Source organism: Dermacentor andersoni, chromosome 7 (assembly GCF_023375885.2).
Source record: "Dermacentor andersoni chromosome 7, qqDerAnde1_hic_scaffold, whole genome shotgun sequence".
In the NCBI taxonomy this organism is placed as follows: Eukaryota; Metazoa; Arthropoda; class Arachnida; order Ixodida; family Ixodidae; genus Dermacentor; species Dermacentor andersoni.
Window position 1 is genome coordinate 120,421,151 of NC_092820.1, and position 14,544 is coordinate 120,435,694.

At 45.1% G+C, this 14,544-nt stretch overlaps 1 long non-coding RNA gene across 3 annotated transcripts in view; it reads left to right on the forward strand.

Annotated features, from left to right (window-relative positions):
• Window positions 1–2,521, forward strand: part of LOC129385638 (uncharacterized) — a 28,139-nt gene extending 25,618 nt beyond the window's left edge. For 2 of the 3 annotated variants that reach the window (XR_008613117.1, XR_008613115.1), the window contains one exon: window positions 2,210–2,521. This is a non-coding gene — a long non-coding RNA (uncharacterized lncRNA). The remainder of the gene's footprint in view (window positions 1–2,209) is intronic. The other variant, XR_008613116.1, reaches the window with a different exon arrangement.
• The last annotated feature ends 12,023 nt before the right edge of the window (window positions 2,522–14,544 follow it).

The window sequence follows — 14,544 nt, forward strand, 5'->3', positions numbered from 1 at the left end:
TATGGGGTTTTACGTGCCAAAACCACTTTCTGATTATGAGGCACGCCGTAGTGGAGGACTGCGGAAATTTCGACCACCTGGGGTTCTTTAACATGCACCTAAATATAAGCACACGGTTGTTTTCGCATTTCGCCGCCATCGAAATGCGGCCGCCGAGGCCGGGATTCGATCCCGCGACCTCGTGTTCAGCAGCCCAACACCACAGCCACTGAGCAACCACGGTGGGTCACTTGCGTTGTTTCTGATGTATCGGTCATAGCTCTGATGCGTTGGTCACTTTGCGTACGTCGGTGGAAATGTCTGTAGCTAATCATATGTGTTGACTTGAAATACTAGCGTAGGACAGCCACCACGAGATAATGTGAAGAGCCCGTGAACACACAGTGACGGCGCTCCTGACGCTCACGCGTTATTCTCGTTCGCGCTACTCCAGCATTTCACGATCGCATACCGACAAGTAACCCTAGTCGACGACACAGGTGTTGTCTCAGTCGGCGAAGAACACAAGACTGGTACGCTGGGCGCGGAAGGCTCAGAACATCAACTGGAGAGTTCTCGGCGCTAATATAGGTCGTATTGCGTTAGATACTTGCATGTACTGAAGTTCCCAGTGTAAGAGGGAAGTCGGTACAAGCAGTAACAAATGTTAGCCGCCATATCTAACTGCTTCAGTTTCCGCGGTACCATACGACTCCTCGAACTTTTCACTGTCAGAAGACAAATTAACATATGTTAGTCAACTAGAGCAAAAAAAAGAAATGCTGCGCTAGAATTTCGTGACTATATGCGCGACTTCCGGCAAGACTTTAGACAAATGCCAAACTTTCGTATATCATCGCCATGTCGTTACGGCTTAAAATGCATGTGAACAAACAAAATTATGGTTTTACGTGCCAAAACAACTTTCTGATTATGAGGCATGCCGTAGTGGAAGACTCCGCAAATTTCGACCACCTGGGGTTCTTTACCATGCACCTTAATTTAAGTACACGGGTGTTTTGGCATTTCGCCCCTATCGAAATGCTGCCGCCGTGGCCGGGATTCGATCCCGCGACCTCGTGCTCAGCAGCCGAACACCATATCCACTGAGCAACCACGGTGGGTGACATGAACAAATGTAACTCAGAATAATGGAGCGGCGAATAAAAATTGCCAAGCAAGATACGCGACGTTTAAACTCGTTTTCTCGTAATTTCATAGTCTAGATGGACCTGATTAGTATGTGTGATGGTATTCAGAAAAAGAAGTCATTTTAACGCGACAGCGTTAAGGGCCCCGCGTCGCAAAACATGCGGTATCGGTGTCCGGCGCCAGCATCCCCGTAAGCGCCACTTCCCGCGTATGTTTAGGTATATGTATATGTCACGCCTCGCTACGTGGCAGGCGTTATATGCAGTTTATATTGCCACACAACAACACCACTAAACAAATGTCTTGAAACGAAACACTGACAGCGCATGCCTTTTATGTTAAACCTTCTCAGACTTAAATTGTAAAAGTGCGAAACAATAGCATCAACCTAAAAATGACGTAATTTTCTGGCGTGACTGTGCACTACCTCCGGTATCGGCCAACGCAAGAGGTCGCTTTGCTGCTTCGCCTTCGTGCACGGCGTTCACCGCCAGCGTTTCCCGGTAAACATTACGGTTACATAAGCTCCATTTACTGGGAAGCGTGAGAAGCAGTCAGGGATCGTTTAATGCTATCGCGCTCCGCTCTTAAAGGAGAAGCCTAAGCGTCCTCCACTTTCGTATTTTTTCGCTTTTTAATGTTTATTGTTTAAAATTCAGCCTTGCACGTGCATCTTAGTGCCTAGGCTACTACACTCTTTTAGTGCCGAAAAGTAGGACCTCTAGCATTCATAGGCTATCGCGAAGGTAAAGTGAGCCTCGCTTCTACGAACGAAGCGATTTGATTATTATCGACCTTTCGAAGGTAAACAAGTACCGAGTTCATGTAGCGTTATTCCGAAAAATGTGGAAGTCGTTAACTGAACGCTCATGTCTTACTCTTTTATTCGCACGTTCAACAGCTGCAGAATATCGTTAGTACGGGAAAAGCACCTTACAGTGCCATGAGCTTGACTCATAGAAAAGGCAAACTAATTGATTCAAGCCCGCAAGGGTAGACCATGAAAGGATGTCATGCGTTTTCGCTTTGTCGCTATTCCTATAGTGTTTTCATGCTTTATTGTTTCTTTTCTTTCTAGCGAATTCATCATGCTTGCTGCGAACCGAGTACCATCGCTGGAGGTTGTTTCCGTGGTACTTTTACGATCCTGATCACGACACCTGTAACAAAACAACCACTTTCTTCAGGAAAATTCTATATTGGCCGCTACAGAACAGATTTTTCACCCCAAGTAGTTGCCACGAAGAATGCATGCCCGATCTTTCCGCAATCCTTAAATAAGCCCAGAGCTACATATAATAAAGGCGTATTTAGTCACTTGGAGACCTTTGTCAAATTACTGAAGCTGTGAGATAGAAAAGCACAAACATGGTCATGGAGAGTAAGTTAGTTGGGGCTTAATGGCGCAAAGGCTACTCAGGGCATGGTGCGCCAGTTACAAGTCCCCAACGCAACGCAACGTTAAAGCAGCTAAACCTGCCTTGCATTATATTTGGTGTAAATAACCAGTAGTCTCTGAAAAGTCAAACAAGTTGGCATATGACACTAGCGGGTCATCTTCCAGTAATAGGGCAGGGTGCAAAGGCATATATAAATAATATAGGGTGTGTAAAAGCTTCCGTCTGTGTGTTGTAAAGTCTGGACATGTCATAAGAATATGTATCGCTGTAAAAGGTTCACTGCATTTTTCGTAAGTCGGTGGGTTTTCTTTTCGGAGGAGAAAATTGTGCGTTAGATGAGTGCGTCCAATCCGAATTCGACACAGGATCACCTCATAGAGCCGTTGCTGGTGAGGGCACGACTTCCACTCGCCAATTACGGGTTTAGTAAGATTTAGGTTGTTGCTTATAGAATAGTCCCATTCTTGTTGCCATTTTGACATCAAGGCCTTCCTAACTGCAGTGATACTGTCCTCATATAGAAGCATTATGCTTTTTATGTCTTTGTACCAACATGGCTTGGTACGCAGCAGAACCTAATTGATCTGCCGTATTTGTTTGATGTTACCACGTTTAAAATATCCCCTAACAGGGGTTCATATTCAGATTTCATCTGAAAAGCTTTCAGCGTTCGTAATGAATTAGTGTATATGATTGTGTTTTCGTGTTTTTCAGCGATGATCTTTTTAACCGCAGTCCGTACTTCGTAGACTTCGGCTGTTCAATTGAGTTGAGTTGAGTTTAATGGCACATAAGCAGCTTAGGCTATCATGCGCCAAACACTAGGTATAGATTCTTTAAAAAGTTGGGACACCTCAGTGAGTACTTGTCTGGGCAAGAGCCTGGAGAGTCCCAACAAATTAACTAAGGACCTCGGCCTTCTTCCCAGGGATGAGAAGCTGGATGAGGTCTTCTGTAATATGTAGTTAAGCACTCTGCGAGGTTTTAAAGTTTTATGAGAACTCCTGCTTCTTTTAAAAAGCTAAAAACACATGATACATCAACAAGCGCATCTTCTCCTAAAATCAAAGCTGGGTGAAAAGAAATGTGTTCTTTTTAAAATATGGTAAAAAACGTCTTCCTCAGTGGTTCAAGCTTTCTGCATGAAAATAAGATATGATGATGTATGGGGTTTTATGGCGCAAGGGCCAGGTATGGCCAAAGAGCGCCATGTCTGTGGTAATGAGTTTGCAGTGTAATTATCATTACTATGTTGGTGTGACGTGGCTGTAAAGAGGCCTTAAAATATACGCTCTAAAGTGCGTAAAATCTGTATAATAAAATTATGGCGATGACGTATGACTTGTACTATGTACATTTAGATGCATTTAAAACAATGATACGATAGGTAAAATATATCAGATTATAAGAAATGCTAGAGCACTACTGCCTCCTTAGAGCCCTTGAGACACAAGGGCCTGGAGGCATGTGCTATATAAAACAACTATCACAGCGGCATCCTCTGGAAAGAGGATGCGCTACGAATTTATTGGGCTCATAACATGTAGGACAACCTCATTTAAAAAATTGAGGGCTATTTTCGTGTTGAAAAATGGTTCCGTACCAAGAAACATAGCTGGGTGAAGAGGTATGCAATAACGATATGCAAGAGGAAAATGTTTCTTTCAGATTCGGCTTTGTGACACTCCAAGAGGACGTGGAGGACGGTCAGCCTCTCACCACATCAACCACAGGTTGGCGGTTCATTTCCAGTAAGCAGAAAATTGTGTGTACCAAATGTGTGCCCTATTCTGAGGCGGCAGAATAGGGCATCTGTTCGCCGCGATTTTGTTGGGGATGGACAAAAAGCTAACTGTGGCTTTATAACGTGCAGTTTATTGTTTATTTCTGAGTTACACATGCGTTGCCAGTGTTGTCGTAGTTTCTTACGCAAGAAAGGCTTCAGATCTGTGACAGGGACAGCAGCTGTAGGAAAAGTGTTTAGTGATGTAAGTGATGTGGTCATTTTATCAGCCAGTACATTACCCTCGATACATCTATGGCCAGGCACCCAGCAGATTACCACGTGCATATGTGACATGCAAATACTGCATAAGAGGGAGTAAAGTTCAATAAAAACAGGATTTTTAAGCTTTTGTAATGAAATTAAGGCTTTTACGAGACTTAGCGAGTCTGTGTATGCAATTGCTCTGTCGAGTTTTAATTTCTATATATGTTTTACTGCAGACAGTACTGCATAGGTTTCTGCAGTAAAGATGCTTGCTTGCGGGTTCAATAAGTCAGATTTAGAAAGAGAGGGACCAACAGCAACACAAGATACACCAGCATGTGATTTTGACGTGTCTTTGTAGTATTCGGAGCAGCTGTACTTCAAGTGAAGTTCACCTAAATACATAGCGATTTCGAAGTCAGGTGCGTTCTTTGTGACCTCTACAAAGGATACGTCACAGTCTATCACCTGCCACTCCCAGGGCAGTAATAGCTTAGCTGGAGGCATTTGGCGATGTTCGCGAACAGGGACATCCATTTCCGTGCTAAGTGCTCTTGCACGCAGTGAGAAAGGAAGTCTCGTAGAGGGTTTATTATGAAAAAGTGTTTCACACGTCAAGTCGTTAACAGTATTGAAACACTGATGGTCTTTATTGGAGTGCACATTGAGAAAATAGGTAAAGCTGGTGTACGTTCTCTGAAAATGTAGTGACCACTCGTCTGACTCTGCATATAGACTTTCCACCGGGCTTGTTCTAAATGCGCCAGTGGCCAGGCGGATACCCAGATGATGAATGGGGTCTAACATCTTTAGCGCAATCGGTGCAGCAGAGTGATATAATACGGCACCATAATCTAATCGTGATCTAACTAGGCTCCTGCAAATATTTAACAGGCACCTCCTCTCGCTACCCCATGTAGTGTGGGATAGAACTTTAAGTAAGTTCATGGTTTTTAGACGTTTTTCTTTAAGATATTTTATGTGTGAAATGAAAGTGAGCCTGGAGTCGAGAATAACACCTAGAAATTTCTGTTCTTTCTTGAAGGGAATTTGTTGTGCACCCAGTTCTACAGAGGGATCAGGTACCAGGCCTCTCTTTCTTGTGAAGACAACACAAGAGCTTTTGTGCGGGTTGATTTTAAATTCATTTTGGTCTGCCCACTTGGACACCTTGTTTAAGCCCTACTGTACCTGTCTTTCACACACTGTAATGTTGCAAGATTTGAAACCTATCTGTATATCATCTACGTAGACGGAATAAAAAATGGCCGGTGGCAGTGAAGGACGAAGTGTGTTCATCTTAAGGATTAAGAGAGTGCAACTGAGTACTCCTCCCTGGGGTACACCTGTTTCCTGTATAAAAGGTCGCGACAATACGTTGCCGATTTTCACGCGGAAGCTACGATCCGACAAATAGCTTTCAATTATGTTCAGCATATTTCCACGGATGCCCATCTCCGACAGGTCTCGCAAGATCCCGTAACGCCATGCCGTGTCATACGCTTTTTCCATGTCAAGGAATATCGATAGAAAATACTGTCCATGTATAAATGCATCGCGGATACTTCCTTCAATGCGCACCAGATGATCGGTTGTCGACCGCCCTTCTCTGAAGCCACACTGATAAGGATCGACCATATTGTTGAGCTCCAGGAAACGTATAAGTCTGCGATTTATCATTTTTTCAAAAATCTTACACATACAATTTGTTAGAGCTATCGGACGATAACTTGTTGCCAAGGAGGGGTCTTTTCCCTGCTTTAGAACAGGAACCACAATCGCTTCTTTCCATGTGGATGGCAGGTATCCCGAAGCCCAAATAGTGTTGAATAGTGTAAGAAGTGTAACTTGTGCGTCAGTATGTAGGTTTCTGATCATGTCATACATGACTCTATCAGGTCCCGGTGCAGTGCTTTTGCATGTATTCAAGGCAGCTCTCAACTCAGCAATACTGAAAGGCCGGTTATAAGGTTCATTCTGTCTGGATTTTCGTATTAGTGGCTTACATTCTTCTATTTGTTTGTATTTCAAAAAGGATTGCGAATAATGGTTTGAACTCGACATGCTCTCAAAGTGTTCCCCAAGTGAGTCTGCCTGATCTTTCAGTGTTTCACCCTGTGTGTTTACCAAAGGAAGTGAATATGTTTGTCGCCCTTTTATCCGAATAACCTTGTTCCATACTTTGGCCTCATGTGTATAGGAATTTATACTCGATAAAAATTTCTCCCAACTTTCTCTTTTAGCCTGTCGGCGGGTTCTCCTGCCTTGGGACTTTACTTTCTTAAGTTAACTTTCTTAAGTTAGCGCGTAGCCACTGAGGAGAGTCTACGCGCCTCACCTCAGTGGGAGAGGCGCGTAGCAACCCCCACGCTTTGTTCTGTTTTTTACGAGCGATCCTACAATCGTCGTTCCACCACGGGACACGCCATTTGCATACCGAGCCACTTACTTCACGTATGCATTTAGATGCGGCATCTATTATGAAGGCTGTAAAATACTCAACAGCAGCATCAATTTCTAACGAGGACATGTCATCCCATGATATACTAGTTAGGGTTCGGAATTTTTCCCAGTCAGCTGTGTCAACCTTCCACCTAGGAGCCTGTGGTGGATATTCGTTTTCTTTAGGTGATCTTAGCAGTATGGGGAAGTGGTCACTTCCGTAAAGATTGTTGTTAACTTCCCATTCAAGTTCAGACAGTAGTGACGGGGAAACTAGGCTAAGATCAATTGAAGAAAACTTTTTGTTTGCAAGACAGTAATATGTGGGTTTCTTCTTATTCAGAAGCCACGCACCGGAAGAAAAAAGGAACTGTTCAACGAGACGACCTCGCGCATCTATACGAGAGTCGCCCCACAGGGAGCTGTGCGCATTGAAATCACCAAGACCAATATCAAGTTCTGGCAATTGATCTATAAAGGATTGGAATTCATGTTTCGTTAATTTGTAATGTGGGGGTATGTAAAGAGAGCTAATGGTGATGAGTTTGTTTAGGAGAACAGCTCGAACCGCCACTGCTTCGAGAGGCGTTTGTAGCGGTAAAAGTTGACATGCAATGCTCTTATGGATACCAATGGCGACACCACCCGATGATGCGAGAGCATCATCACGATCTTTGCGAAAAGTTATATACTGTCGAAGAAAGTTTGTGTGTTTGGATTTTAAGTGTGTTTCTTGTAAACACAGCACTTTTGGATTGTGTTTTTCGATGAGTTCCTGCACATCATCAAGGTTTCTAAAAAGACCTCTGACGTTCCATTGAATTATTTGTGTATCCATATTCGAATTATTGTGTATCCATATTGGTACTGTGTGTACAGGAACAGAAGTATTAAGTAGAGGTTTCAGAGATTAAATTGCAGAGCTCTTTCGAGGCCCTGTAATGGGGGTTTTGCCCTTTCTGGAGCGTTCGAGGGAGCCTCGCCACTCCTAAGGCTCCTGGCGCGCCGTGGGGATGGGTGTAGTGTCCATTGCCTCATGTGAGGCGCCGGACACGTGCTCTTGTGAGCGAGAAGTTACCAGGGAATGTCCCGCCTTGGAGGGCAAGACCCCTGCGCCCACCAGCCCGGAAGTCGATGGGGCTCCCTGGGGGATTTGGCTGCGCCGGCCGTTGCCAGGACTGGAAGGGACCTGGGAGGTTGAGGCAGCCTCGGCTGCGCCCACCTTCGGGGTCGATGGTCCCTTCTCCTCGGTTGACGGAGCAGCACCAGCTGCAACCACCGCGGGGGCAGATGGCGTAACTGCCCACTCACTGCCTGTGGGTCGGACAGCCGCCGGAGGCCGTTGTGACGCTGCCCCTTACGCGCCACATCGGCAAAAGTTTTCTTTGGCAGGTAGGATACTCGCCTGCGTGCCTCCTTGAAACTTATATTTTCTTTTACTTTAACTGTTACGATTTCCTTTTCCCTTTTCCAAGACGGGCACGACCGCGAATATGAGGCATGCTCGCCATCACAATTAATACAATGTGGAGTGTTCTGGCACGTTTCGGAGGAATGTTCATTGTCACTGCACTTGGCACAAGTCAGCCGGCCTCAACAGTTCTGTGAACTGTGGCCGAAACGTTGGCACCTAAAGCATCTGAGAGGATTGGGAATGTATGGCCGAACACGAAGTTTGATATAACCGGCCTTGATGGACTCGGGAAGGACACTTGAGCCGAAGGTGAGTATCAGGTGTTTCGTCTTGATCTCTTTGCCATCTCGCCTCATCTTAATTCGTTTAACATTTATTACATTCTGGTCACTGAAGCCCTCCAAGAGTTCAGCCTCAGTGAGCTCCATCAAGTCATCGTCAAAGACAACACCACGGGTGGTGTTCATCGTGTGGTGCGGGGTTATAATTATTTGTGTTTCACCAAATGACACTAGTTTTGACAATTTTTCATATTGTTTTTGATCGCGGAGCTCCAAGAGGAGATCACCGCTTGCCATCCTCGACGCCTTATAACCAAGACCAAAGACTTCTGTCAATGACTTGGAAACAAGGAAGGGTGAGATTGTTCGTACTGGTGTATCTGGTTTTGCAGAATCAATCACATGGCAACGTGAGAAGGATTCTTTTTGGCGGCCAAAAAACTGGAAGACTTCATCGGTGCGTCCTCTTTTCTGAGGGCGATCAGGTAGTGGAGGGAAGGAAGCAGCCATGTGTGGAAGTGTAGTTTTCGGCAGCAACGCTAGCCACCCACCATGGAGTCCAACAAGGGGACGCTGCAGGGCCTGCAAACGCCAGCTGTACGTGGCCACTATAACCAAATATGACATAACCAAGGTAGGTTACTGACACAAGGTTACCCTTGCTGTCAGGAAGGTTGGAAGTAATAAAAAATGAGAAGGAGACAGGAAAGGTGGAAAGTAAGGAAAAGACGAAGGTTATAGGGAGAGAGAGACAGGAAAAGGCAACTACCGATTTCCCCCGGGTGGGTCAGTCCGGGAGCGCCGTCTATGTGAAGCAGAGGCCAAAGAGGTGTGTTGCCTCCGCCGGGCGGCCTTAAAGGTCCAAACATCCGGCATCGGCTCAACCCCCAGGATCCCCCTTTCCCCAGACACGGCTAAGCCGCCCACGGCTACACGCGGGAGGGTCCAACCCTCGTGTGCTCGGGTACGTGGTGTCGCAACACACCAAACGGCTGCTGACGCAGACGCCGGGGAAAACAAGATATTGTTTACTGTTAGTTCATCTCCACATAGTCCTCATTCGGGTTGGTCTTGCTTTGTTAGAATGAAGTTGTGTGTTAGGTGTGTGTGTCCTTTGCAAAGACGGCACAGAATCACTTGTTTGAAACGTTCCTGGTGTGTGCAAGATTTCCATTCGCCTAACACGGGTTTTAACAGGTATAATTTGTAGTTTACTTCAGTGTTCCAAGCAGACTGCCATATTTTCCTTAGTTTATGATGAACTTCATGCAGTCGTTAGGAAGTATCTTTACTTTTGTGATTTCTTTGTTCCGGGCTTGTGCTGTGTATGCATCTGCTCTCTCATTGCCACTGATTCCGACGTGGCTCGGAACCCAGCATAATTTATTGTTCAGTCCTTGTGTGGTGGCTCTTATTAAATTGTGTATAATGTCTCCTAATAATGGTGTGACTGCATTTCTATGAAGAGCTGTGAGTGTACTTAGGGAGTCTTTCCATATGATACTATTTGCTAGGTTCTCCTTTACTATTTTCTGCATGGCTATAGGAATGGCGTAACATTCAGCAGTGAAAATGGATGTGCACAGCGGAAGTCATACTGTTTCTTCCAAGTTCCCTTGGACAACTGCAATTCCAACACGGTCATTTGTTTTCGAACCATCCGTATAAAAAACTGTGAAACTGCTGTATTTTTCTTCCAGTGCCAGAAATTCTTGAATTATGTGTTGTGGCGGAGTTTTTGCTTTACGGAACTGTGTCAAAGATCGCAAGCTGTCGAAAAGATGAACCATGGGGGTAGTGGATTTTGTCTGTGGGTAATGCCAGGTAAAGTGTCCACTATGCCTACATTCCGACACATCTCTTAAAATCGCAGGAGCAGTGGTCTTGTAGTTTGTGGTTTGTTGTTTAAAAGTACTCGTGAAGAGCATTTTGCTACAAGGGGATAGCAAATGTGTTTTGGTAGAGATTGTACCTTAAGAATATACGCACAGGTTAAAGCGGCTATTCTGGTTTCTAGTGGGGCTTCGTTTGTTTCTACGTAAAGGCTGGTTATAGGTGACGTTCGGTATGCACCTCATGAAATACGCAAGCCTGAGTTATATACTGGGTAAAATTTTTTTTAGGTATGTCGGTCTTACTGAACCATACACTAGGCACCCATAATCTAAGGAGGAACGTACTAAATAACGATAAATGTGTAGAAGACATGTTCTATCAGAACCCCAACGTTTACATAACAGTACTTTCAGTATACCTAGTGACTGGGAAGCTTTCTTTTTGAGGGTGGTTATGTGTGGTAGGAATGTGAGCGTTTTGTCAAAAGTTATGCATAAAACTATTTGTTCATTCTTTACTGGAAGTACGGTTTCATTTAGGTGTAGGGTGGGGTCAACCTGTAGGCCTCTTTTGAGTGAGAAGAGGACAGCAACTGTTTTTTAGGGTGAAAATTTAAACCCATTTTTGCCGGCCCAGATCGCGAGCTTGTTCAAGGTGAGTTGTATCTGTCTCTCGCATGTTGGTAAGCTGGAGGATGTGCATGCTATTTGAAGGTCATCGACATATACAGAATACATAATGGACCTAGGAATGTTTTTTGCTATAGAGTTCATTTTTACTATGAAAATTGTCGTACTTAAAATACAACCCTGCGGCACTCCATTCTCCTGGACGAATTTCTTCGAAAGGGTTGCACCAAGGCGTACATGAAATGAATGGTCCGATATGAAATCTTTCAGGCAGTTCAGCATCCCACCACGAATGCCAAGTTCTGCGATATCGCGGAGAATACCAAACCTCCAGGTAGTATCGTGAGCCTTATCGATATCGAAAAAGACTGCTAAACAGTGCTGCTTGTGCACAATTGCTTCTCGGACTGTATTTTATAGGCGGACGAGATGATCAGTCGTTGAACACGTTTTTTTTTTTTAATCCGCACTGGTGGATGTCAAAAAGTTCACGTGATTCAAGAGGGAGCGTCAGCATAATGTTCAGGATACTTTCAAATGATTTTGCCAGACAACTTGTGAGAGCTATAGGCCTATAACTACTACGGGTGGTTGGTCGTTTTGCAGGTTTCAGGAACGGTACAATCCCGGCTTTTTTCCAAGCCTCCGGTATTTTCCCGATACCAATATTTTATTGAAGAATTGTAGAAGTGCGTTCACTGCAGCGGCTGAGAGGTGATCCAGCATTTCATAGTGTATTTCATCAGGGTCGGGTGCCGTCTATTTACCTGGGGATTGTACCTTTTGGATTTCATGAAGTGTGAATAATGTATTATAGGACTTATTTGTACAGCCACTTGTAGGAAGTTTTTGTTTTCCGATTGTATGTTTTTGCTTCAGGGACGATTTAGTGTAGTGTGAGGAACTTAAAACATTAGAAGAATGTTACCCTAGTATGGGGGGGGGGGGGTCTGCCTGTTCGTGTATACTTGTTTGTGTGCCAGGAGCTTTTAAAAACGGAATTCTGAAAGGGGAGAAGCTGCCATTTAATTTATGGACTTGTTCCCACATTTTTGGATGTGGTTGAACTGTTGATAGATGATATGTAGTTCTTCCAGGAAGTTTTCTCAACATCGCGACAGGTGCGGCGTGCGTTGGCTTCTGCCTTGTTAAAGTTAACAAGATTATCATGAGTTGGGGTATCTACGGAATATGCCCCAGGCTTTGTTCTGTTTTTTTTTTTTTTGCTTCCCTACATTCTTGCGTGTACCAGATTTTATGATTATGTCGAACCACTCCTGAGGACTGAGGAATACCTAGGCGCGGCATTAATAATACAGGTTGTAAACAATTTGTTTTAATCGTCAACATTTAGATTATTTGAAAAACTTTTTTTCCAGGCTGGCCTGTTCTCTAAACAGTGCCCAGTTTGTAAGTGCGGCTTCCAACGACGTGGTTTGCTTGGGACTATTTGTGGTGGGGATGATAAGGTAATTTTTACAGGAAGGTGGTCACTTCCGTAGGGGTTGCCATGTTGTTGACACAACATGCCATTTAAAATGTGTAAAAACTGATGGAGAACTAAAAGATAAATCTAAGCAGCTCATTTTTTTCCTGAGCTTGGAGAGCAGTATGTGTGGTTTCCTGTGTTGAGCAGGCAGACATTATTTGATAAAATAATATTTTCTAGGGTTCGGCATCTACTCCCCCAAAAAGACGAGTGTGCATAAAATCCCCTACTACTACATATGGTTCTGGTAGTTGTTTGAAAACGCGACCGGAACATGCGAACAAGTCCTGCACACGCCAGCTGCACATCGAGACTATAACCTAATACGACATAACCAAGGTAGGTTGGCCATACAATGTTAACCCTTGCCACCTACGAAAAATTGAAGAGAATGGAAGATAATGAAGACAGGACAGGTGTGAAAGAAGAGGGTAAAGAAAAAGCGTGTGCAGGGAGAAGACAGGAAAAGGTGACTGCCGATTTCCACCGGGTGGGTCAGTCTGGGGGTGCCGTCTACGTGAAGCCGAGGCCAAAGGGGTGTGTTGCAGCCGCAGAGGGGCCGTAAATATCCAAACACCCGGCATTGGCTCAACCCCCAGGATTCCCTTTTTCCCGGACACGACTAAGCCGCGCAAGGCTACACGCGGGAGGGTCCAACCCTCGTGTGCTCGGGTACGTGGTGTCTCAACACACTAAACGCCTGCTCACGCAGACGTCCCTGCGGGTATTGAGCTTACTGTACCCGACCTCGATGGACTAGGACAGAACACTTGATCCAAAGGTGAGCATTAGGTGCTTGGTTTCAATTTCTTTGCCATCGCGCCTCATCCTAATTCTCTTGACATTGACAAGATTCTGCTCACTGAAGCCCTCCAAGAGCTCAGCCTCTGTCATCTGGAGCAAACTATCATTGGAGACAACGCCGCGGGTGGTGTTCAGTGTGCGGTGTGGAGTTACTGTCACCTGAACATCCCCAAATGAAACTAGACTGGGCAACTTTTTGTATTGTTTCTGATCATGCAGCTCTAAGAGGAGATCACCACCTCCCATCCCTGATGCCATGTAGCGTGGACCAAGGACATTAGTTAAATACTTCGAAACTAGATAAGGGAAGATTGTTCGACTTGTTTATCTGATTTTTCTGAGTGAATGACCCGATATTGTGGGAAGTTCGGCCTTTGACGTCCAAAGAACTGGAACGCATCATTGGTGCGCCCTCTTTTCTGAGGGCGATGAGGAAGGGGAGGGAAGGAACTAGGCGCAGACAAATGTAATTTTCGGCAATAACGTCATCGCCCACCGTGGAGCCCTACAAGGACTTAAAAACAAGTCCTGGAAACTCTAGCTGTACGTTATCACTGTAACCAAATATCAAATAACCTAGGTGGGCTATTCACACAATGTTAACCCTTGCTGCCTGGAAAAATTGGAAGTAAGCGGAAGCTATGGGAAGACCGGAAAGATGAAATGTGAGAGAAAGACTAATTCTGGATGGAGAGAGAGACAGAAAAAGGCAACTACCGATTTCCCCCACGTGGGTCAGTCCGTAGGTGCCGTCTACGTGAAGCCGAGGCCAAAGGGGTGTGTTGACTCCGCCGAGGGGCCTTAAAGATCCAAACACCTAGCGTCAGCTCAACCCCAAGGATCCCCTGTTCCCCGGACATGGCTAAAACACGCACGGTTAAACGCGGGAGGGTCCAACACTCGTGTGCTCGGGTAAGTGGTGTCTTACCAAAGTAAAGACTTGCTGACGCAGACGCCCCTGCGGGACACGAATACAAGTAAAAGTAGAAAAAAATAAATAAGAACGTAGTTAGCTTTGCTGGCTGTGTTGTCTTGACATGGATGCTCTGGCGCAAGTGAAAAACAATGCCGATATTCTTTTCTGCGACATGAGGGCACAAATCACAACGCTTCGTCTCATCGGACCTC